Source organism: Apis cerana, linkage group LG4, assembly GCF_029169275.1.
Source record: "Apis cerana isolate GH-2021 linkage group LG4, AcerK_1.0, whole genome shotgun sequence".
Lineage (NCBI taxonomy): Eukaryota > Metazoa > Arthropoda > Insecta > Hymenoptera > Apidae > Apis > Apis cerana.
Window position 1 is genome coordinate 2,111,968 of NC_083855.1, and position 25,787 is coordinate 2,137,754.

The window sequence follows — 25,787 nt, forward strand, 5'->3', positions numbered from 1 at the left end:
TATATGTAATGAATGAACATAAGAATATTTATTAAATATTAAAAGTTAATTTAAATAAGTAATTTATTTTTTTATTTTATTATTATAAATTTAATTTAAGTAATAATTTATTTTTTTACAAACAAAATAATATGTTACATAATTTAGAAAATGCTTTTATTAATTACTTTAATATAATATACTTTAATAAAATAATTATAATCTTTTATTAAAGAAAAAAAATAAATAAGAAATAAAAGTCTATTAGTTCTTGTTTTAATTGAAATTTTGTAATGAAATGTTTTATTAAAATTTATTATTTTTTTTTAATAAAATTGTTAAAACAAATTATTTGGAAAGTCGAAATATATTAGAAAATAAAATAAAATTATCAAAGAAATAAAACTTGAATAAAACTTGATTTTCGTATATATAAAAATTAAAACCTAAAAGATGATTATAATGATCATTATAATGATCATTTTTATTATGCAATTTATTATCTTATAATTTGTAATGTAATGCAATAATAATTCTAAATATTTTAGATTTATTTTTAATTTATGATTAAAATACAAATGAATTCGAAACTAAAATAACTCGTGTATTTTAATAAATGTATGTAAAAAATATTTCATAATTATAAAAAAAAAATTTTTTTACGTTTATAATTAATATTATCGTAATATTTTTAAATCAATATTAAAATAAAATAAATTTAATAATTTACTCCTATAATTAAATATTTTTATTTAATATTTATTTATAGTTAGATTAATAAATTCTTTAAATTTATAGATATTTATATCTATTATTATATTAATGAATTTTTTGATTTAACAATTGTAAATTAAATCTTTTATTGCTAATTTAAATATGTGAAAAATGTATGTCGATTTAATATGTTTTCAACAGAGACAGTCAGAACAAACAAACAAATCGATATATAAACTAGTTAGCAGTAAAAGGATTAAATTATCTATTTAATAGATAAATGATTTACTAATAAATTATGCAATATATATAATTTTTTTTCGATATTTTTAATTATTAATAATCAATTGTTTCCATCTCCATACTATGATAGAAATTGGAATATATTTGTCATTTAACTTATAAATTGTACAAACAATGTTTAATATCAGATTTCTTCATTGAATTCTATAATTATATCTTTTGTCATGCACAAAATAAGAATAAAAACAAAATCCGAATAAAAATATCTTTAAAAATACTTATAAAACGGATAAAAAAAATTTCTCTAACTAAATTTAATACATTGACATCTGTTATATATAATATTAATTTAATATTAATTTAAAATTAATATTCTAAAATATTAATTTTAAAAGGAAAAAAAAATTTTTTTCTCAAAGTTTCATCTTACTGATCTTATTGATCTTTAGTTATTAAATTATTAAAATAAGTAAAAAAAAATTCATTTACAAATCATAATTGAAGAAATACAACAAATGTAGCAAGAAAACTCTTAAAAAAATTAAAATTAAGATTTAAAAAAAACTTAGAACTTTTTTAAATATTTCTGTTTCAAATTCTAATTAATTTTTCAACAATTAGAAATCTAAATTCAATTTGAAAAACTAAATTTATTGATTAATTTCTTGAAAAAAAAATAGATTTAAAAAAAATTTTTTATTTTAAAAAGAAACAATTTCTCTCTTTTCAACTTTCTAATACATTCGATCCAAAGCTCGAAAAACTTAATAGAAAGTTCAAAACATCTTATCAATCAAATCTATAAAATAAAAAAAGAAAATAAAATATTAAAAATAAAGAAATTCAGACAAACCATAAGCTCATGATTGATTACAAATGTAAAAGTTAAAGATCCTGTTCAAAACCAAATCGCACAGAAGATCGTCTTAGTAAAAGTGCTCCACGATCAAAACGGTACTTGCTGCGTAAGTATCCACAAGGGAGTATCCACGGAGAAAGGCGGCAAGTGACGAGGAAAGATCAATAGGATGAAGAGAGGAGAAACGAAGAAGGAAAGAAATGAAGTTTTGTACTCGAAGAACAGGTTCTCCGTAAAGGAGGTCAATGGCGCGTTTGAGGTCATTACCAATTGGTCCCGGAGAATCTCCTCCATCTCTCGCTTTTCCACTTCGAACAAAATTATCGTTTCGTTCTTAATGTCGTTCTTCGATGATAACGTGTTACAAGAAAGTACGCTGTCGATGAGAAAGCGAATGGAATCGAGATCATTGTAGATCACGTACCATTTGAAACTTATTGTGAGATATTTTGAGATATATAGGTTTTGTAGAAGAGATTGGTGATCTCGATGTCATTTAACAATATAAAAAAATATATATGTTCCTTATGGATCTTTGATTTTCGTGTTGAGAGCATAATAAGTATTTCAAGAATTCAAAAAAAAGATAATTATCTACTTTGGAATTCAAGAAAAACTAGTTCTCAGCTGTAAATTTTTTTTAATCTTAATATCGAAAAAAATAAAAATTGTTTTGAAGATTTTAAGATCTTAAGATTGATCTTATTGCTGGAAAATTTATTATAAAATAAAACAATAATATTTGAAAGTAAGATAATTAAATGTAATAATAATTAAAATCCATATTGAAATCCGAAATCCGTATTCAATAAAAATAAATAAAATAAAAATGGAATAAAATATAGATAAACAATAAATTCATTCGATTTTGATATTGGAAGAAGTTGATTGTATCTTGTAAAGAAAAAATGAATATCATAGAATAAATTCTAATTATAAAATGGTTACGAGTTATTGAGTTATTATATGCAAAAATTTCATTTTTCTAATTATAGTACTATGTTATGAATGAATTATAATTAAATGTATTAGTATGTTAACAATTATATATAATTATGAATAATTATTATTAGTTTAAAATATTTAATGCTTTTTGATAATTAATTAATTATTTTCAATTGCTTCTCATTATATAATTCCCAAAAAAATTAAAATGAAAATAAATTTTATAATTTATATAGAATTTAATAGAATTTAATAGAATTATTTTTACATTATATTTATAAATCTTAATTGAGATTAATTTTACTTTATAGAATTCAAGTATTACTCATATGAAGTGATTTAATCATTGTCTTTATGAGAGGCTATCGTCAAAAGATGATTATTCATTTTTAGTATTTACAAAGTATACAGATTATATAAAGTGGCTTTAAGAATGTATAGGGCATTTAGTATGTATCGAGAATGTGCTTATATTTTAACATGTGAATTTCATAAAAGTAGTACTCGAAAGAATTAGTAAAAGACGAAAAACTAATAATCTCTTTTATAATAATCTGATTAAAGCAGATTCGTTTGAAAATAGAAAGTATTTTAGAAGTTATAATATTTTAGAAGTATAGAAAATAAAACAAATTTTAAATTTTTTTTCTGGAAAAACTTTAAACAATTTCAGGGAAACTATTCAAAAATCTTTAGATTTGATTGAAAGATCATAAAGTATTTATAAATTTTATGGAAAATTTATGGATGTACTTTCAAAAATATCAATGAAATTTTTCAATAATGTTTTTGAGAATTAAAAATAACCTCTTGGAAAACTTTTCAAAAGTTAAAAAGAATTAGTGAAATCTTTGGAAAAATTTAAAAAAAAATAGAGAAGACTGATCAAAAATATAAAAATTTTATATTTGTATAAAATTAAGAAAAAAATATATCAAGCAAAGAAACTTTTAAAAAAAATCTAATTTATCCAAATTAAGCTATTGCAAATATTAACCACCAAAATAGAAAGTGTTTGGACAAAAATTTTTATCAGCAAAATTTAAAATAACTGATATATTATTATTTTTAATGTGAAAAATAAATATAGACCAACATTAGAGAATATCGAATACATTTATATATTTTAATAGAAATTTATTTAGGCCAGCTATATACTGAAACTTGCTTGTAATCAATCGAGAAGAGTCAATTGAGAAACTTAGGTCAATATGCTTCGTAGTTCTTCAATCTCGTATATGAAATCAAATAAATTTCTATATATATATTTCTATATATTTCTATATACGTGTAACTTATAATATAATAACCTTAATAAATGATATATTTGACAATAATTATTAAAATAATAAATAATTTTAATTTATTTCAAATATTTCATTATCTTTTTATTTCTAATTACAAATTTTTTTCATAAATGAAAAAATTCTAATTATTAAAAAAATATAAAATAATTATAAAAATATTAATAATTTTTTTATTAAAAAAATATATAATATATATAATATAATAAAAAATTATATTGAATTAATTATCAAAATATAATAAAGTTATATAATAAAATTAATTATATACATATATATATATATATATATATATTATAAAAATATTATAAAAATAATCATAATTTACTTTCAGATAAAAATTATTAAATATTCTTAAATAATCGATATAAAAAATTTTATAAATTTGATTTATAAATAATAATAAATTTGAAGAAGAAATGGAGAAACACAAATAACTTTGACAATTTAAAATGCAATAAAATGCAAAAATGCGAATTCTTTCATATAAGAATGTTAGCACGCTTACAAAGCAATAAAATTGTAATATCATCGACTACGTAAATCAATAATTTGTATAAAATGAACTGCATAGTTATCATAATCATAAATACCGCATATATAATTATCATCATTCATCAATGAAAAATATGAATTGAAATAAAAATTTACACAAAATAAAATGATACATATAACTTCATATTAATATTTTTTTGAAAAATGTGTTCACAAAATGTATGATAAGAAATTTTTAAAAAATTAATTCGCTCTATTTTGAAAATTATACATTCCACTTTTTATTAACCTATACTATATATTCATTTCATAAAAAAAAAATTAATTTCTATAATAATTCTTTATTTATTTATATTCTTATCTAACATATATCTATATTTTTATCTAAGTAATATCTCGCAAAATAATTTTCTGATTTATAAATCTTTTAATAATCCAATTAAATTCGTTATTCACGAATTCTTAAAATTTTTACAGAATTCATCACGAATTTCTATTTATAGAAAATCATCGAAGTAACCCTAGAATGATCTCGTGCCCAATGCTTTCACTCACGAGATCGTTGAATCACGATTGAAATGAATAAGATCTTTTTGAAATTCTTCCGAATTTTGCTTTTTACGATCTTACATTATTCTGTCGCAATTCTTAGATGTTTAAATTACATCAGATGAAAGCATAATTGCTATAATTCACAATGCACAGAGAATCTGCAAGACGACGAAGTTTTTCTTTCTGATTGAAGAAACGTTCTTGAGATTGAACAAAGATAAATGAAAAATTTCAAAAAGAAAATTGATAAATCTTAGTTATCTTGAATGATTTGAAATGATTATTTAATCAATCATATCAATTTTTATATTTATTTCGAAATTGTAATTTTGTTTAATTGATTGATTTATAAAATAATTTATTATATTATTACCAAAAAAAAATAGTTTTCTTTTTTTACATCAATGATTAATTATTAATTATTTTTTTATATTATTTTATATATTATATATTCTACATTATATATTATTTCATCATATATTATTCACAACTCTATTTATTATTTTTTTTCTATAAAAACTTGTTAAAAAATGAAAGACATATTAATCAAAATATGAAATAAAATCAGATAATTTTTCGATAACAAATTATTATTAATTTTACTTATTCATTTCCAATTATTCATTATAAACTTGAACTATGAAAACTTAATATTTTTAACATTGTTTTTTTATACATTAATTCAATAAAATCTTTATTTTATTGAATGTATGAATGTATAATTACCTTTATTTTATCATTGTTCCTATTATCTATTTAATAATTATATTAAAAATTATATTAAAAATTATTTCGCAAAATAATATTTTTAGTAAATATTTTCTATATTTTGAAAAAGAATTTATTGCAATGAATTATATTAAATCATTTATATTAAAAATCAAAATTAAATTTTTCATTATTAAGAAATAGTAATTTAATTAATTTATTTTACCTTTCTTTTTCTAATTTTTAGAAGAATGGCATATAATTCATTAAAAATGATAATTCATTAATAATTATAATATTTGTATTTTATTAATTATTTATTATTTATTTCTTTAAATTAAGAATATAAATAGAAATCATGATTTTTTATACAAATGAATTAAATTTATTAAAAAAATTATTCAAAAATAAAGATGAAATTATAATAATTATAATAAATTATAATAAATATTATAATTATAATAAAAATAATAAAAAATAATAAAAATTAACAAAAAAAAATCTAATTAAAAATACAATATTAATAAGATTTTTATGATTTTTGATATCTAGATTTCTTAAACTTACAATATTTAATGTTAAGAATTTAATATTAAGAAAGACTCTTAGAAAAAATTTATATATGTATATATAACATATGTCTCTGCTTTTTTAAACATTTCAATTTAATACAATTTGGAATTGAAAAGTTCCTAATTTTTTTTTAATACTTGATTATGTTGCTAAATATTAAAGAAATAAATAATGTTGTATATGTTAAAAATCACAAAAAGTTTAATCAAATTAAGGATTCTATAAACGTTGAAAAGAAAACCCGAGATTAAAAAACAAAAAAAATATAAAAGTCGTAATCTCAATATGTCTTTAAATCATCATCAAAATTTCAAATGATCATGCTTCCATATTATTTCCATATTATTATATCGCGGATCTTCGAAGTGATTCAATTCCACTCTAGTAAGCAGAAAAGTCGCTTAAGAAAATATGCCAAGTAGAAAGAGATTAATTATATATTATTGAACGAAATAAATACATGATCGAAAATTTCAGGGAAAAATTTCGATATTTTAATCTTGCGAAAGAAAGAGATAAAAAAGATGTTACTTCTCTTTGAATTTGAATTTTTTTAAGAATATAATATTGAAATTATACATATATATATATATATGTTACATGCGATATCGAAAATCAATGATCTAATTCAATGATTTTAAATCAATGATTTAAAGTTTAAATTTAATTTTAAAAAATAAATAAAAAAGATTTATAATTTTAATATATTATTATGCATTATTTCTTTTTTTAAATTATAATTAATTATAATTAATTATAGTTTTTTTAAAATATATTAAATATATAATTATTAAATATATAAACTGGAATTAATCTTCCGATATAATTTACATAATTTATAACATAATTTATATAATTTTTTAATTTATGAATTCATTATATAAGAAAGAACATTTGAATTATATGAATTATATTATTCATGATTATATTAAATTATTACGTAAAAACAATATAATATTATTCAACTGTGATTATTATTCAAATCACTATTATTTCAAGAATTACAATAATACTAAAAAATCAAAATAATAAGAAAAATATTATTATAATAATATCATAATGATGAATATAATATATAATAATTAAGTTAATTTTTATATATGTATACAAAAATAAAATGATATAATATCTAATTTAGAATTTAATTTTGAATATTTATATAAATATTGTATAATATTTATAATATAATTGTAAAATATGTGTAATATAATATAATGTTTAATATTGTATAAACATTACATTTTTATATTGTATTAATACAATTTATATTACATATAGAATATTATATCGCATAATATTTTTACAAAAATTAAACTTACAATAGTTTAAATTATAGTTATGCATCAATACCGGTTGTGTTAATATTCATTGAAAAAATGAAATTATAATTTGTATAAAAAAATTCATTTTCATTATTTAATATTATTCTTATATTAATTATACATTGAAATTTTAATGAAGCAATCTATTTTATATTTATAATTCTTCGATTATTAAAATTAATAAAATTATTAAAATTAAAAGATTTTAATTATCGTAAACTTATTTATTTATATTATAGAACGTAGAAATGCAAATTATCAATAATAATAAACAACTCCAACTATTCACTATCAGGAATATTTTTTTAAAAATAAAATTGAATTAATATATAAAACTACAATTCTAATAAAAAAAATTATTCCAAAAAATCAATCGATTTTATATAAATTTTTGTGAAATGCTTTTTTCAAATATCATTTTTTTCCCTAATTTCTTTCCCTATTTTTTTTTAGTATTCAAATTTTTTTTTTTCATGTCAGAAAAATTTATTTTCCGATTTTTTACCTAAACTGTGAGATGGATGATGGCAAGACCTCGAAATAATAAGTGAATGGAATGTCTTAACATATAGCACATCACTACCATCGACAATATAGTAAAACGAACCATGAACCACTATTTCGAGGGAAATCATTTCCTTTTGCATGCTTGAAATTTATTCGAACGACACAAATTGCTACAGAAAATAAAAGAAAAATCAAAATAATATCATCATATCATATCATCACATAATAATATCATTTATATCATCACTTTGATGATATATGAAAAATAAGAATATATTTTTCTTTTTTTTATCTGATTTGATAAATTATATACGTATTTTATTAAAATAAAAATGAATAAATTTTTAAAAATATTTTTACAAAAAAAAAAAATTATAATTATTGAAAGTAAATTCATGAAAGTAAATCAATGATATAGTGTAAATAATATAGTGTTATAAATAATATAAATTTTAAATAATTTCATATTCTAAGAAATTAAAAGATATTGTTTTCAAACTTCTAACTTTTTAAAAGGAAAAAATATTTATTTTAAAAAATAAAAAATTTCAATTTTGAAAATTTTAAAAATTATAATAATTGAAAAAATTTAAAAAATTACCATTAATTTCAAAAATTAAAAATTATCATAACTAATAGATAATAAAAAATTTATATATAAAGAAATTAGCTTTTTAAAATTTGAATGTAATTTAGTAGCAATAAAGAAAAAGTTTTATATTAGCAATTTGAATAATTTTCTTTAATTTTAATTAATAATTAATTAAAATATGTATTTATTCATAATATAATTGCATATTAAAATATTATAAGAAACATAAAAAAAGAATGGAAATCAATTTTTTTTTCTAGGATTATCTAAATATAATCAATTATTTTTTTTTTTTCTTTTTTTTCCCAAGAAACAAATAACACTGCAAGTTGATTCGATGAAATTTGAAACCTATTTTTGTGCAGTGAAAATATATTATCAATGAAAAGAAAAAATATAAATTTTATCAGCATTTTTTTTTTGCAAAGACAAGATCAATGATAATAGAATATTTATTTAAAGATTGTGTTCTGAATTTCAATAAATTTTAATATTGATATAATGGAAATTTTGAATAAAAAGAAATTTATTTTAAGAGAAATATATTTACTTTTTATTAATTTCTATTAAATTCTTTATTGAATAAAAATTCTATTTCACCAATATTTTATCAAAATTTAAATATATTTTTGAAAAATCTATAATTAAAAAAAGAAGATGTTTGATATTTAACATGTTTAATATTATTAATAATCATTTAAAAATAATATATATATATATAAATAAAATCCTATTAAAACGCGTATCTATAAATCACAGCAATAAATATTATATATATTGTTATATATATAAATATATATAATAAAATCATCAATTGTAGATAATTAATTTGTAATGAAATACGAATAAATTATCAACAAATAAAATTAAACAAAACATATAACATATAACATTTTTTCAATTAAAAATTAATTATTATAAAAATCAAACTTGAAAATCGATTAAATATATGAGCAATTGATTATTTTTTGATTATATATTTTCAATTTTGATTTTGTAAAAAAAAAATTTTTTTTTTCTTACTTATTTTCTCACGTAGAATAACCTTATATAAATCTTATATAAATTTGTAATCGAGAATTAAATTTACTGTATTTAAAAAATATTTAAACTTGATTCAAAAGTCTTGAAATAAAAATGAAATTTTGTTTTTTTTTCAATTCTTATCAACCGTGGTAAAATAAATAAATAAATATTTATACATTTTTTATAATTATACATATATAATTGTAAGAAATAGTAATATATATATATATATTATTACAAATTATTATCATTCTTTGATTCTTTAAGAAATGTATTTTTAATTCTTTTTTATTTAAAATTTCTATTCTATTCTATTTTATTAAAAATTTTTCATCTTTCAACATAATTCAATTTGGATGTATGCAATCAAAAATTCCTTATATCTCCAAATAAATCAGTTTTTATCAAATTATTATCATTCTTTGATTCTTTAAGAAATGTATTTTTAATTCTTTTTTATTTAAAATTTCTATTCTATTCTATTTTATTAAAAATTTTTCATCTTTCAACATAATTCAATTTGGATGTATGCAATCAAAAATTCCTTATATCTCCAAATAAATCAGTTTTTTTCAAAAATTTATTCATTAATTATTTAACTAATTATGAAAAATTATCATTGTTTACAAAAATTTTTCTTAAATTTTCTAACAATAATCCATAATTTATTTCGAATATCCAATAAAAAATTCCTTATCTATTTGCAATAAATAAATTAATTTTTCTCTAAATTCTCTAAATTCTTCACAAATATAAAAATAAACAAAATTCCTTTTTTATAAAAATCTTTCTTAATCTCACTTTTCAATAATAATCTATAATTCATACTTCGAATGCATCCAACAAAAATTCCTCTTCCATCCAACTTCAAAAAAATCAACTTTCTTTGAAATCATTCATCTATTGTTTATCGAATTATTTATAAAAAAATTATCATTTTTTGACATTAACATGAGCTGAATAATAACTTACTGCTACCAGTTATTGTATTCGCTTCAATAGTAGATCCTTTGGGTATGTATCACCGGAGCTCCGTGAAAAATCTGTCTAAGATGACTCTCTAGACTGAAGACGTGATCCGAGCTGATGGCAAGTTCACTACGAAATACGGAGATGTAAGAGCGTGTGTACTACTTATCAACTCTACGACGACCCATAAAACCGCATCGACGAAATCCCCCACACGATTCCTCAGTTATTCGAGTGGTCTGGATTGAAATGAAATGTGAAAAATATCAAAAAGAATAACATTAGAAATAATGCTACTTAATTTTCATGATTAAAATAAGCTTTGAAGATATTGTTTTTATTATTTTTTATATTAATTATAAATATTATTAAATTATTTATATTAATTATAAAGATCTAATATCTTTTCCCTTCGTTTTTTATTTAAACGAAAGCAAAATGTTTTGTTCTATCCATTTGTTGTAGAGATAAATAATTCGAAAATTTCAAAATTTTTAAAATTTCAAATTCTCAGATCTTCAAATATTTTTATTTTTATATAGCAAAGAAAGATAATGAAAATATAATTAAAAAAATATAATATATTATACAATTAATTATTTGTTTAATTGTTAATAATTATATAATTATTATAGATTTAATCCTTGTATCCTTCGTATACATAATTTCAGAATGGTATATAGAGATCGAAAACAATAAATAACTTATATCTAAAATTAAATAATTTTTAAAAATGATTTATCTTATTTCTAAAATTTCTGTTCAAATTTATCTATTATTTATCTATTAATTTAATTCTATTACAAAGGATATTGTATCATAATTTTATATTATAATATTATTTTCTAAAATGGTTAAAAATGGTTAAAAAATAACGAATAAAATTAAATTAATAACCGTATAAATATATTTTTGACTATTCAATGTACAAAATAAACGTACAAAAACAGAAAGAAATAAAAAATATATAAAATATATATATATATATATATATAAATACGAAAAACAAAATATATAGAAAAATATAAAAAAGGATAAATTAGTAATTGTGGTATTTTATAAATATAATATTTTTTCTTATTAATTTCTAAAATGAAAGTAAGAGAGATATCATTTTATAATTCTGTTATTTTTTAAAATTTTTATTTTAATTTTTATTAATTTATTAAAGAAATTTAATTGTTTTTATATTTTACAACATATAATTGTAATTTTTATGATTATATAATTTTGAATGTAATCGTAAAAAAAAATAAATCGTTTAAATTAATAAAAAATTAGCTTCTTTATGAATTTATCATATTAATATTAAACAAAATTCATAATTTTTATACATTTTGTTTCAAAATAACTTATTCCTATTGAGTTTTCGTATTTAGAATTTTTATAAAATTTATATACATATATATATTTTTATACAGTTTTTAATTTCATAATTTTTTTTAAAATCAATTTCTTATGTAAATAAATAATTAAGAGTAGAAAAAAAATTGATTTTTGTAAAAACATTTTTGGTGAATTAATTTATATTTATATTTTTGCATAATTAATATATGTTTTGTAATCATAAAATCATTAAAACCAAAAATGATATACATAAGAAGATTTCTAATTTAAATAAGTTGATTTTACTAAAAGGAAAACTATAAATAATGTTTTAATGCAATAAATGAAGATGTATCGTAATATAATGAAATTTAAGAGAATATAATCCATTAAAACTCGTTAAATTTTCGTTTCTATTAATATTTTTTCCAAAAATTTGATAAAAATATCGATATACTTTTCGTCAAAATTGAAATATCTTTTTTTCACGGTTATCTAGCTGATTAATTAACTTGCAAAAGATGAAATTTATTTATATCATTTTTTAAAAAAGCAAGAAAAATAGATTATATTTTTGAAAAATCAATTTTTTATATGGATATTTGAATTAATATTTGAACATATAGAGTACTAAAAATTATTGCTATCTATATGTTTGTTTATTATAATTATTGAATTTAATACATTATTAATTGATTTTAATACATATTAAAATACTTAGTTAGTACAAATATAGATTTTATTTATTTAATGCATATAGTTTTTTGTGTAATAAATAATAAATTAAGTAATAATAAAATTTAAATTCAAAAAATATTTGGATAACTAATTCAGATAACAAATAAATTAAAAGAATATATAAATAGCAATTTTTTATTAAAAATTAAGATAAGTAGGTTTAATATTTAGTAATTAATCATATAATTAGTATATTAAAAATTATTTTCTGTTAAGAAACTCCATATTTTTTCTCCTTTAATAAATTTATAATTTTTCTTCAGTATGTACCGTTTTTTTTTATAAATTTATTACATAAAATTAATCAAAATTTATTACTTTGATATTTTAAATTTGTAAATATATTTGAATTGAATATATTTGAATTTTCTCACAAATTAATACATTTTTTTCTTATAATATTCAGATAATAAATCAATAGATTTAATATTGGATACATATATATAATATCATAAATGTGTATAAAATTTAATATTGCAATACAATATATTATAAGTATTAAAAATGAAAATTTTACTGATTTATTATATGTTAGAAATAAAAAATTAATTAATTTATTATAATTATTACAAAATGAGCATTATAAAACAAACCGAAAAAAACTGTTTTTTTTTTTAATTTACGAGAATATTCTGATATATATTTCGAAATATAATGATCAAATGAGATTTATACAATTGCATGATCAGTTTTATATAATAGTGATTATGAATAAAATTATATGATTATAAAAAAATACATAATAAATGAAATCACACATATTTATTTTTATGTTTTTATTATATTGTATTTATTATATATTTTTTATTCATTCCATAATCATTATTACATAAAACTGATCATGCAATTGCACAAATCTCTTTTAATTATTTATATTTCTAATATATCGGAATTATTCATTCAATAAATAAAGAACAAAAATAAAAAAAATAATAAAATCCATAAAAAAAATAGAAAATAAAAAATAATTGTTAACATGTTAACTATCTCAAATATGTATAAAACAAATGCAATATTTTTCAGAATTATTATTTATAAGCAAAAAAAATTTCACAAAATAAAAATTAAATAGAAAGATGGAATATATTTTGATGTTATTAATTTTTTTGTAAATAAATGCATAATATAATCAATTTTTTTTAAATAAAATTATATATTTTTTAAATCATATATCGATGTAGCTCTATATTTTCTATATCTGCAAATGCCTAAAAAATATTAATTTAAAAGATAATTTATTTTGAATTTCGTAAATCTTATTGCGTAAAAATCAAGAAAAATCAACAGATGAATATCATTTTGTATGTTTCTTGTTTCTCATATAATAAGTTTTAAAAAATTCAAATTCAAATATCTTTTAAATTAATAATTATAATTTAATACTTTTTTTATAGAAAAGCATTGATTGATATATAAGATGAGATTTCTTGTAGATAAAACAATAGTCGTTAACATCATAATAATTGAATATTAATTCAAATTAATATATCAGAATTAATATCTGATTAATTTCTAGGGGTTTATATGGGTTAAAATTTTATTTATCTGATTTTGAACTTCTATTCTATTATCATTTTATTAAATGAATTTCAATTTTATATTTGATCTATGTAAAATATTATAATATGTAAAATAATATGTAAAATGAAATTTTATTTATTTATTTTATTCGTATTAACAATTAATTCTTTGCATTTGCAAGTATGTCTATATGTCTATATAGACAATATCAAATATACTATTCCAAATATCTCTTAGTGCATTTCACGTATTATCTGTTAATTTTTGTATAAAGCATAAAATATTACATTATACAAATATTTCTTAATTGAAAGATGAAAAGAAACTTTATTTTCAACCACTCATTGGTGTAAAAAAAGTAAACTTCCATATCTCTTGTCTCATTCCCCCACTTGCAGTCTTTAAACAGACAAATGTCGAGATACCCAAATAGAGAGAGTACAAAAAGGCATCAAGTATGACATTCATATCGTGTCGCGAAACGCATAAAGAAAATCCTTTGGAGACACGTTCAAGGCAAAGAGTTCATTGAAAAAGAAAAAAGAAAAATCACCTCGTTAATGTGTCAATTTACATGCTCCATTCGAAATGATTATATGAATGCAACACTATTTGACGATATTAAATCAATTTAACGACGATAAATAAAGTAATCACACAAAGAGCTTTTATTTCGTTAGACTAGATTTCTTATTTAAATTTATTCCTCAAAGAATGTGATTTGTGAAAAAAGGGGGGGAGAGAAGAGAGAGAGAGAATTTTCATTGACAAATTTTTTCTTGATCATTTTTGACATTTTTAGAAATATTTATACAAATTTATATTTATTTATATTTATAAGTTTAACGAATATTTATTAAAATATAAATAAAATGATTCTAAAATGATTCTGTAAAGTTGATATTAAAGATATGTTCGCTTCAAATATATTTATTGATATAGAAGAATCTGTTATTTTAATTTTTTTTTCTAGTATAAAAAGTTTTTAGAAAATACAATTATTTATAAATTATTTAAATAATAAATAGATTTAATTTATTTTTGTAAAAATATGACAATGAATATTTTGTGAAAATATTTCTATTCTAAAGATTATCTTATAACAAATTTTTATAAACTGATTCTATTTCTAATTAAAAATTAATCTTCCAGAATGCTATGTCAATTTTAAAATTAATATTAAGTTAATTTTAAAATTAGATATCTATATATTTGTTAAAATAGCTTTATTTTTATATCAATCATTTTGAATTATTCCTCCAAATTATTCCTATTTAGACTATAAGTAATATCAATAATTTTTTATCTCTTATATTAAAACATCTATTTATTGAACAAATTTTCAAATCATAAAAATATAATTTTTTTTTAAACATAAAAATAAATTGGATTACAAAAAAATAAATATAACAATTAAGAATATATTCATCATCAATGTCACATATTGACGTTTCAATAAAAAAAAATAACGTTATAATAACATATATGTAATGAAAATAAAATATTAAAAATACTAAAAATAAAATAATAGCGTTAAAAAATATTAAATATATCGAATTAATACTACAAAACTATAAATACAAATCAATAAAAACATTTGAAATTTTATTAAAATATTTTATCATATTTACCAAGTTCGCTTACCTTTCTTTGAAAAAATAAAATTGCTCTGAAATTTTTCATAAATCTTTTTATAAATTCACAGAAGGCTTAATAAATAAAATTAAAACCACGAATTTATTCATATTCTATTCCATCTTCTTATAATCTTTCTTAAAGAAAGATATTACAAAATAGATATTATAATATCATGTAATTTTTATTAATAGAAAATACAAACTATTTAACAAAATTCTATTCCAAAAATATTTGCCTTCAAGTTTTTCACAAATTTCTCTTTAAATCCGTCAAAAAAATAAATCATTCAAATATTAAAATAACGAAATACCTCACATAAGTTTTAAAAACATGAAAACATCATCAATGTTTAATTTAACAATATTTCCTAAATAACTGTAAACATGTAAAAAACAAACATACGCATTTTCCAAATCTAAAGTTTGAAATTCTCTAAATAAGAACATGTAATCATCAAATCGTAAGTTTCTTAAAAACAAATGTACCATTTAGTTTCATCTGCTTTTCTTTACATTAACCCAATTTGAAATATCGTTTCTTCGCTGATCCGATTCCCTCTATTCCAAGAACTTCCAGAGATGTAAATTTTTATGCGCAAAACATGCGTACCATAGCAAAAGAAGACTAAATATCGAGAACAAGTTATTACGACTTTTTTTTTCTGAACAAAAATATAAATCGTTGCTTATAACAATATCCATATTATATGGAATTTATTTTTATGTGGCATAGTGTTAATTATTAGTTTGAATAAGGAATTATTGATAATATTATTGATAATTATTGATAATAATATAATATATAATATATATATAATATAATAATAATAGATCATAATTTATGTTCTTTAATAGAATATTGTATTGTATTAAAACTGAAAAATTATAAGAAAAAAAACTTAAAAAATCATAATTTGGAATAATAATAAAAGAAGAATTTTTAGATTAAAAAAACATAGAATTGTTTAATTTCTTTTGAACTATCATGTTATTATTAAATATAGAAAGACTATAGAAGATTTGAATAAATTAATTTGAATTTTTATAAAAAAACAATTTTAGAATCATTATATTTTACTTAAATTTTGCATTTTTTTTATTTAATTTTGATATATATATATATATATATATATATATATATATATATATATATATATATATATATAAATACACATTCTTAATGAAATCTTTGCTCTTATTTGATTAGATCTAACTTCTACGGAAAATATGAAAAATTTCAAAATTTTCAAAAATTTTTAACAATTTTTATAATTAATGCATGAATTAATCGTTATTTTAAGATAAATTTATGTAAAAATTAAAAATGATCAGAAAGTTTAATAAAAAAATTGTAAATCAGAGATATATTGCAATTTCCGTCGGATATCCGACCTAAAATCTTTGTATATTTATATATGTAAATATTATTTATGTAATATTTGAATAATTGATAAAGTACACTTAATTCTAATCAATAACTATGTGAATTGTTATTGACAATATATAATGGAATCATTCATTGTATTTGGTTTTTATTAGCTGTATCTATAAATATATATAATTTATATAATATTCATATTGATAGTGACATTGAATTAAGATTTATTTCATTATATCCTTATGTTTAATTAATGAATTATCAATATTTAATAAGAAAAATTAGAAAATTATATTACATATTTAAAAATATAATTTTTAAAAAATATTGAAGAAATATTTTAATATTCATTTCTGAAATTAATGAATCATTCAAAATAGTAAATAAGTAAAATGAAAAAAAAAGAAAGAAGAAATAAAAAAATAAAATAAAAAGTACACATAATATATATATATATATATATATATATATATATATATATAATAAATATAATAAATAAATATAAAAGAAAAAAAATAAAAATAAAATAAAAAATATATCGATATAACATGAATAAAATAAAATACAATTTAATTTAAGGATTACACAAAATAATAATATATTTTGACAAAAAAGGAAAAGAATACAGTTAAAAAAAGAATCTGAAGAAAGATCATTAAAATCAAAATGAGAAAGAACATGTACCGTTCAACCATATTTCGAACTGTCATAAATTTTTGTCATATATTCTTGTCATATATTCTTGATTTTTATCACCAATTGGTACAACATAAAAATTGTTATCTATTTCTTCAAACCTTCTTCATATACATTTTAAATAAAAAAGTTCGTCATATATAAAGTACATTAAATATTAGTTAATATTGGAGATGAATAAAGATTGCGATTTCTAGTTAGAATTAATTTTTCAAATAATTAACAATAGTTCCATCATCGAAATTTAATAATACTATCATAATAACGTAATTTCATTGTATAATTTTTAAAGAAATTTATTTTACGTTGATAAACATATTTTATTATATAAATTTTATTTATAAATAAATAATAAACGTAATAATATAAATATAATATATATTTATGTAATATAAATATGCACAAGATGAATAAATATGAACATTTAAAAAAATAACAAAAAAAAATTATTTCTTTTATATATAAAAAAATATTTCAGTTGCATGATAAAAAAAGCATAATTCCGTTATTATTATTACATCTTTTTGTAGATATATAGAAGACATATGAAAATTAATTAAAGAAATTAATACATAAATAAAATCATATATGTTTTAATATATCAACTAATATAGATAATTATTTCCTAAAACAAACTACTTAGTTATTTATAACAAAAAAATTTTAAAGATATTTTAACTTGAATTTTATCATATTTACAAAAGACAAAGATACTCTTTTTGTTTTTTGATGCGATAAATTTTACAAAATTTAAGTTATCTCTTAAAGTAATTTTTTTATCATAAATAGTTTAAGTTTTATATGAAATAACCATTTGTAACGATTAATGTGTAATTAATAATAAAAAATATAGAAGAATTTTAAAAATATAGAATTTTAATATATTTATGAAATTTTTTTTTTGCAACGTTTGGCACCTAAAAACATAAACATTAAAATTAATGTATTTGAATAATTTCAAACTTAATTTACTCAAAAAGGAAGTTTTTTGGGTAATTTTGCTATTGTTAATTTTCATTTTACTTTAAGCTATAGAATTTTTTTCTCATTTGTGTTATTCATACCAATTTTAAATTGTATATATGTAATAATTTATATAATATATAATAATAATAATAAATAATAAATATAATAATAATAAAATATGTATATGTATATAATTTGTACCTCACACAACACACACAATATCTTTTATTTATAGCAGAGATTTCGACATTTACAATCATTGAAATGTAATATGAAATTATATATATAATATGAAATCAATATACACACAAATCATTAACTATCAATGATATTATGATGAATTAATATTACAAAAATAGTTATATAAATAATACCTTTAAAAACAGCATTTAACATATTATTTATTATATAATATAGTATTATATACAATGCTAAAACTTTTTTTATTAACATTTTAAAAAATAATTGCTGAATCTAAAATTTTATATTTGGAATTTATTTCTTTTTCTTTATTATTTCAAATTTTGCTTCGATTGCCAATATTTTTCAAAACTTTACTCAAGTTATGTTTCATTTCATCTAATGCAACAAATTTCAATTGCTTATAATTTAATAATTAAGTTTTTAACCGATATCAACTTTTATATTTGTTTTGGTTTTATATTTTGCAAATATAATAATATTCTATATATCTAGAAATTATTTCACTTATTTCATATTATTTCACAATAATCTTTTTATATTATTTATTTTAGAATATTTTTTAGAATATTTAGAATTTTTAATTAAATGTCTATCTAAATTTTTTCAATCTGTGTCCGAATATTTTGCTAGTTTTCCGCATTTCTAGGTCATTTTGGCATTAGGTCAAGGATATATTTTTACCTCTCGATTTGAAATGATACTTTCTTTTTCCCGTATTTACAGTTATCTCTTGATAAGAAATTTCATTCTTAAGGTAATTTCAATCATTTAAATTAACTAATTATCTAAAAAAACAAAACATAAACACAGTTAATTGTAGATTGGATGAAAATAAAAAAAAAAAAAGTTATAATAAATTTTACCTATGGATTTCCATTTTTTTTTACAATATAGAATTCTTTTCTTAATTATTAACTATTAATCAGAAAATTGTTTTCTTAAAAATATTAAATATAAATAATTTCTATTCTTGAAAAAGAATTCAGACTTAAAGATAACAGATTTATTTATTGACAAAAAGTCAAGTTTGACGATTGAAGTCATCTCTTATTTTCTTTCTTATCTCTGATATTAGTTTACTTTATGATTGTCTTATGTATTTTCGCATTATGTACTTTTATAAATTAATATTTTCCTTTCAATTATGATAATGGTAAATATCATTTAAATTAATTGATCGCGCGAAAATAATAATAAAAATTGCTAAATAGCATGCTTCGGATATTCCAGATATACTTTTCTATGAGAAATTTCTTTAAATAATCAGTAAAAAATGTATAAATAATCATTATACAAAATTGCACAATAATAAAACGACCAATATTCTGATAATAAACTGATTTGAATAATTTTAATTTCTTGAATATATATTTTATACATAATTATTTTTAATTTACATTTTTTCCAATATACAAATATATTTTAAATAAAAATATAAGTGAAAATAATTAATTAAAATTTAATTCTGATAATTAATATAGAAACAGTAAATCGGACAGTATTGAATAAATTATGGAAATATGGAAATAAATTAGGAATATTTTATTTAAATAATTATTCAAATAAAAATTTTATTCTATTTATTATTTATTCTTTTTTTAGATTTTAGATTTTACTTGAGTAATAATGTACCTGAAATATAAATTTTCTTTCTAAAATACAGATTTGATTATGTTGATGATAGTTAGTTTATTTTTACGATAATATTTACTGTATATTTTGATATTCTATTTTATTTGTATTATTTTTTGATTTTTAAATTCATTCTTTTTATCAGCTCATTCTATATCTCCGTCACGATTCATCTAATTAAATTTATTTATAATTTAATAAATAAAACTCGACATTTTTTATTTTATGTCGTTATTATTGCGTATATAATCCTATTCCATGAATATATGAATATGTTAGTATTATGTTTAATATCTAAAAAACAAAATCAAAATTCAGAATTAATATAATTATTATAATTATAATTCAAATTAATATAATTATTTTAATAATAATTTTTAATTACATTTAATAATAATATTTAATAATATTTAGTAATATTTATGATCTAGTTTTTTTCATTTATATAAGTTAGAATCAAAAATATTGTATATATACTCGAAGATATAAATTATAATATATAAAAAACTTTTAAAAAATTGATCTCAATTAAAGTTACAAGATCTATATTGAATAGAATGTAAATTTAAGTTACAAAGAATTACATAATATCAATTACTCAAAACTACAAATTCGACAGCATTTTAAATGATTATTTATTTACTAATATTTAATTCATAAATGTTATTGTTGAAATTATTATAATTAAAATAAGAATTATTATAAATATATAATTATACAAAATAGATTACATTAAATTAAATCTTAATTTTGTATTTTCATTATAATTAAAAATATACATTTGAAAATAATACAATAATACAATAATCAATCAAATTAACCAAACTTAATATCAAAATTTGTATAATGTGGATTGTAAAATTTTGCTAATAATAACTTGAGTTTTTTACTTAAGGTATATCATTACTAGTTACATATTTTTATCATAAATAATATGTTAAAAAAGAATACAATGAAAAATATTTTATAATTTTCTATATTCTAATCAGAATAATCGCGTGTAATATTTTTTATATTTTTTTTTTTACAAAAATAAAATTGATTTTTAATTCATTTTTAATGCAATATTTATGTGAATATATTTATGTCATATATAACAAAAGATGAATTCCATGAATTTCAAAAGTCTTCAAATTAACAATATTAAGTTGCAGATGAAATGACTAAATTCTTAATAAAACTTTTAATGTTTATACATGTTTTAATATTTTTTCATTGAGAATAATATTGATTAAATTTTGATTTATATAAAACAAATCTAATCTACTTTTTCCATCAAGAAGCAATATTAAAATTATTATAATTAAAATATTTTATGAATTATTATTAATAATATTATAATATAATAATAATATAATAATAGTTACTATTAATAACTAACTTATTTTTTTATATTTATATTTGTTAATTTAATTTTTTTATATTAATGAAAGAATTTTTATTTTTTTAAATATAATATCAATTTTTCATATATTGTTAAATTTTGAAAAATATAAGAAAAGCATTTAAATTCGATATTGAAGCATAGTTTTTTCAAAGTATAATTTTTATTATATTATAATAAAATTTAATTAAACTAACTTAAAATAAGCATAAAATATTATTATATAATATATTTAGTTGTAACATAATTAAAGCAATAACATAATTTAAAAAGAAATTGAATATTTCATTTCTTATGTTTTATATTTCATTTATACATTTCATTCAAGTCTTTTTTTGTATTAATTTATAATATTTTGTAATAATTTATAAATTTTTTTTGTATAATGTGATATTATTTGTATTTATACTTTATCGAAACTTTTTTTAATTATAATTTAATAATATTATAATGGTAAAATTGTCTTATAATAGAAAAGAAAGGAAAAACTTCGATATAAATAACAAAAAAAAGTAAATTACATTAAATATATTAAATCTTTTTAAATAATGAAATACATTGATATAATATATTCAAAATATTTTTTTTTATTTTTGATCTTATAAGGATTATAAAGATCATTATACAATACATTGATAATAAATTTAGTCTAATATACGTTTTATATATATGAGATAAAAAAAATATACAGTATTCTATTAATATAATCCAAAAATATAAAATAAATAGAAATACATACAAATTTATGTTAATCATAGAAAGCTCTACAATATTTTTCTTTTTTATTTTTTTCTATCACTAATATTATATTTATAATACTGCTTAATATTTATAAAAAAAAGACTATTACTATTGGCTAGTAATAACATGATCTCTTTATTATATTATTATATTAAACACGATTTTAATATATTATATTATAATAATATTAAAATTAAGAATTCGTTTGAAATATTATTATTTTAAATATTATTTTTTTACATTTTAATGAAATATAACATAAATCGTTTCAAAATTAATTTATATTAAAATAAATATGAAATATCATTTTTTTATAAAATTAAAATTATACTAATTTATTAAAATTATACTATTTTAAAAAAAATTTATTTACAAAATTCTTGAAAAAATAAAAATATTTATTTCTATTTACATATTTAAGTTTATTTTACATTTTATTCTACTTAAAATTAAACTAATGTCATAGAATATTAATCCATACAATCTCAAAACTACATTTTTTAATATTTCTTTTCAATCTTTTCAAAATTCAAGAACCATATAAAAAATAGCAAACAAATTATAATTTAAATTTATAATTTTTAAAATATTTTCGATTATTTTAATTATTATAGTTGAAAAAAAAATTTATATTGAATGAACAAAACTTTGTCTGACAATCAAACTAGTTCAGCGATTTACTGATATTCTTCATTAACAAAGAAAAAATCGAAAAGATAAAGAAAGACATAAAAAATGTTCATAAAAGAGAATAAAAAACAAAACACAAGATTCGAAATTGAGGTTGTAAACTCAAACTAAAACTTTCGAGTTGCCTTCGAGCGATTAAACGGTACTAGCTTTTGTACGTATAAGTTTAATATAACATATGAAAAGACACGACAAGGTTATATCCAAAAATAAAATAGAATTATGTATAATATATCACTTTAGAAAGTGGGTGCATAGTTCTCATGAGCACGATTCATGTGACTTAATTACTAAGTTTGTGCTATAACAGATTTCTTTTCAGCGAAATGTTACATCGATATGTAGATGTATCACATTTTACATTTCATAAAGTTGACGAATAGCTGAGAATTTTTATAAATTGAAAAGAAGTTTGATTATTTGAAATTTTTAAAAATTGAATATTTGAATATTATATAAAAAATCAAATAAAATAATAAGATTTTAATAAAAACTGATTTTTCTTTTAACTTATATAGGAAAAAATTTGAATAAAATTTAAAATTGATTTCGAAAAAAATATATAAATTAATAATAACTAGTTAATATACAGCATAATATATATAGGATATACAATATATAGTATAAAATAGTAAAATTAAGCAATTCTTAATTATATCCTATTATAATATAATAGGATTTAATAATATTATAAAAAAATTTATAAAACATTTATATAATTTCGAGAATTAATATTTATAATTTTACGAAATAATTTATCTATATAATTTTATTGAAGCAATTTTGAATTGATTTATACGCAAGAAATATTCAACAATATGTAATAAAATAAATAATAACTAGAAATAAGAATTTTAAATATTACAAAAATCTTAAATGATTTATTAATAAAATCGTATTTATTTAATCATGAAGTCTATAAATATTATTTCTTATTTATTTATTAAATTATTTATTTATTTATTAAATTATTTATTTATTTATTAAATTATTTATTTATTTATTAAATTATTTATTTATTTATAAATAATATTAAAAATATTCATAAATAATAACTCATGACATAAAAAGTAATATATATTCTATAATTATTATAGACATCAAAATATAATTTTTATTATCTAATTTTTCCATAAATTTTTTTTAAATTTTTATCAAATTCCATTTAAATTTTATATTTTAAATTAAATTTTATATTTTAAATTTTAAATTTTATAAACGACATCTACTAATTGAATAAAGTAAAATTCATCACCCAATAATTTGTAAATTATGCTTAATTGACTTTGATATGTTTTCAATATCTTCCATTATTGTTTAAAACACTAAACGAAATCTATTCGACATTCTCTTTAAAATATAAATTGCATCCATGATCTGCATTAAATTATGAATCATAACCTAAGAATATTATTAATAAACATCCCTTAAGATATATTTTACTTACTTTCCGTTCTGACTAATAAAATTATTCAGAAATTTTTAAGAAATCACTTTCATGAATCACACCGTAAAAAAATCGGTCAGCAGTTTCAAGTTATAAAATGAAAAACGAATTTAATTACACTATTACAATAAGGGTTGCGGCCATCGTACTCCTTAACTCAACTACAATTTTCTATCTCACAATTTGTTAGCTTTTCTCCATCTTATCTCTCGAAATTTTATTTTTTTATATAAAGTTATCACATGTATGCACATGTTGCAAAAAATACAAAAAAAATCTATATCAAAAATATTTAATGAATTGCAAATAATTCGATCTTTCGGCAAATTTGATATGTGGCGCCATTCTCGGGAATAATAAGAACTATTAATATGAATAATTTGAATCTATCGATAATAGTAAAATTTTAGAAAGTAAATATTAATAAAATTTTATTGTAGAATATAAATATTTCAAATGATTTTTTCTATCGCGAGAATTCGAAAATTAATTAAGATTCTTTATAATTTGCGATATTATCAAATCATGATCAATTCAGTATAATATCAGATTGCAATCATAAATAAAATTATAAATTAGATATAAAAATATCTTATATTTAATATATCTAATTTGTAATAAAGCACAATAATCATAACA

General features: G+C 17.3%; 1 protein-coding gene across 3 annotated transcripts in view; it reads right to left on the reverse strand.

Moving 5' to 3' along the window:
- LOC108000079 (acyl-CoA Delta-9 desaturase) overlaps positions 1-25,420 on the reverse strand; it is a 36,951-nt gene extending 11,531 nt beyond the window's left edge. The window contains exons 1-2 of one of the 3 annotated variants that reach the window (XM_062073507.1): positions 25,149-25,420; positions 10,798-11,027 (exon numbers count right to left, since the gene is read on the reverse strand). The gene's annotated coding sequence lies outside the window, so the exon portion shown is untranslated. Of the gene's footprint in view, positions 1-10,791; positions 11,028-25,148 lie in introns of those variants that run through there. The other 2 variants (XM_062073508.1, XM_062073506.1) reach the window with 2 other exon arrangements.
- Positions 25,421-25,787: the final 367 nt, after the last annotated feature.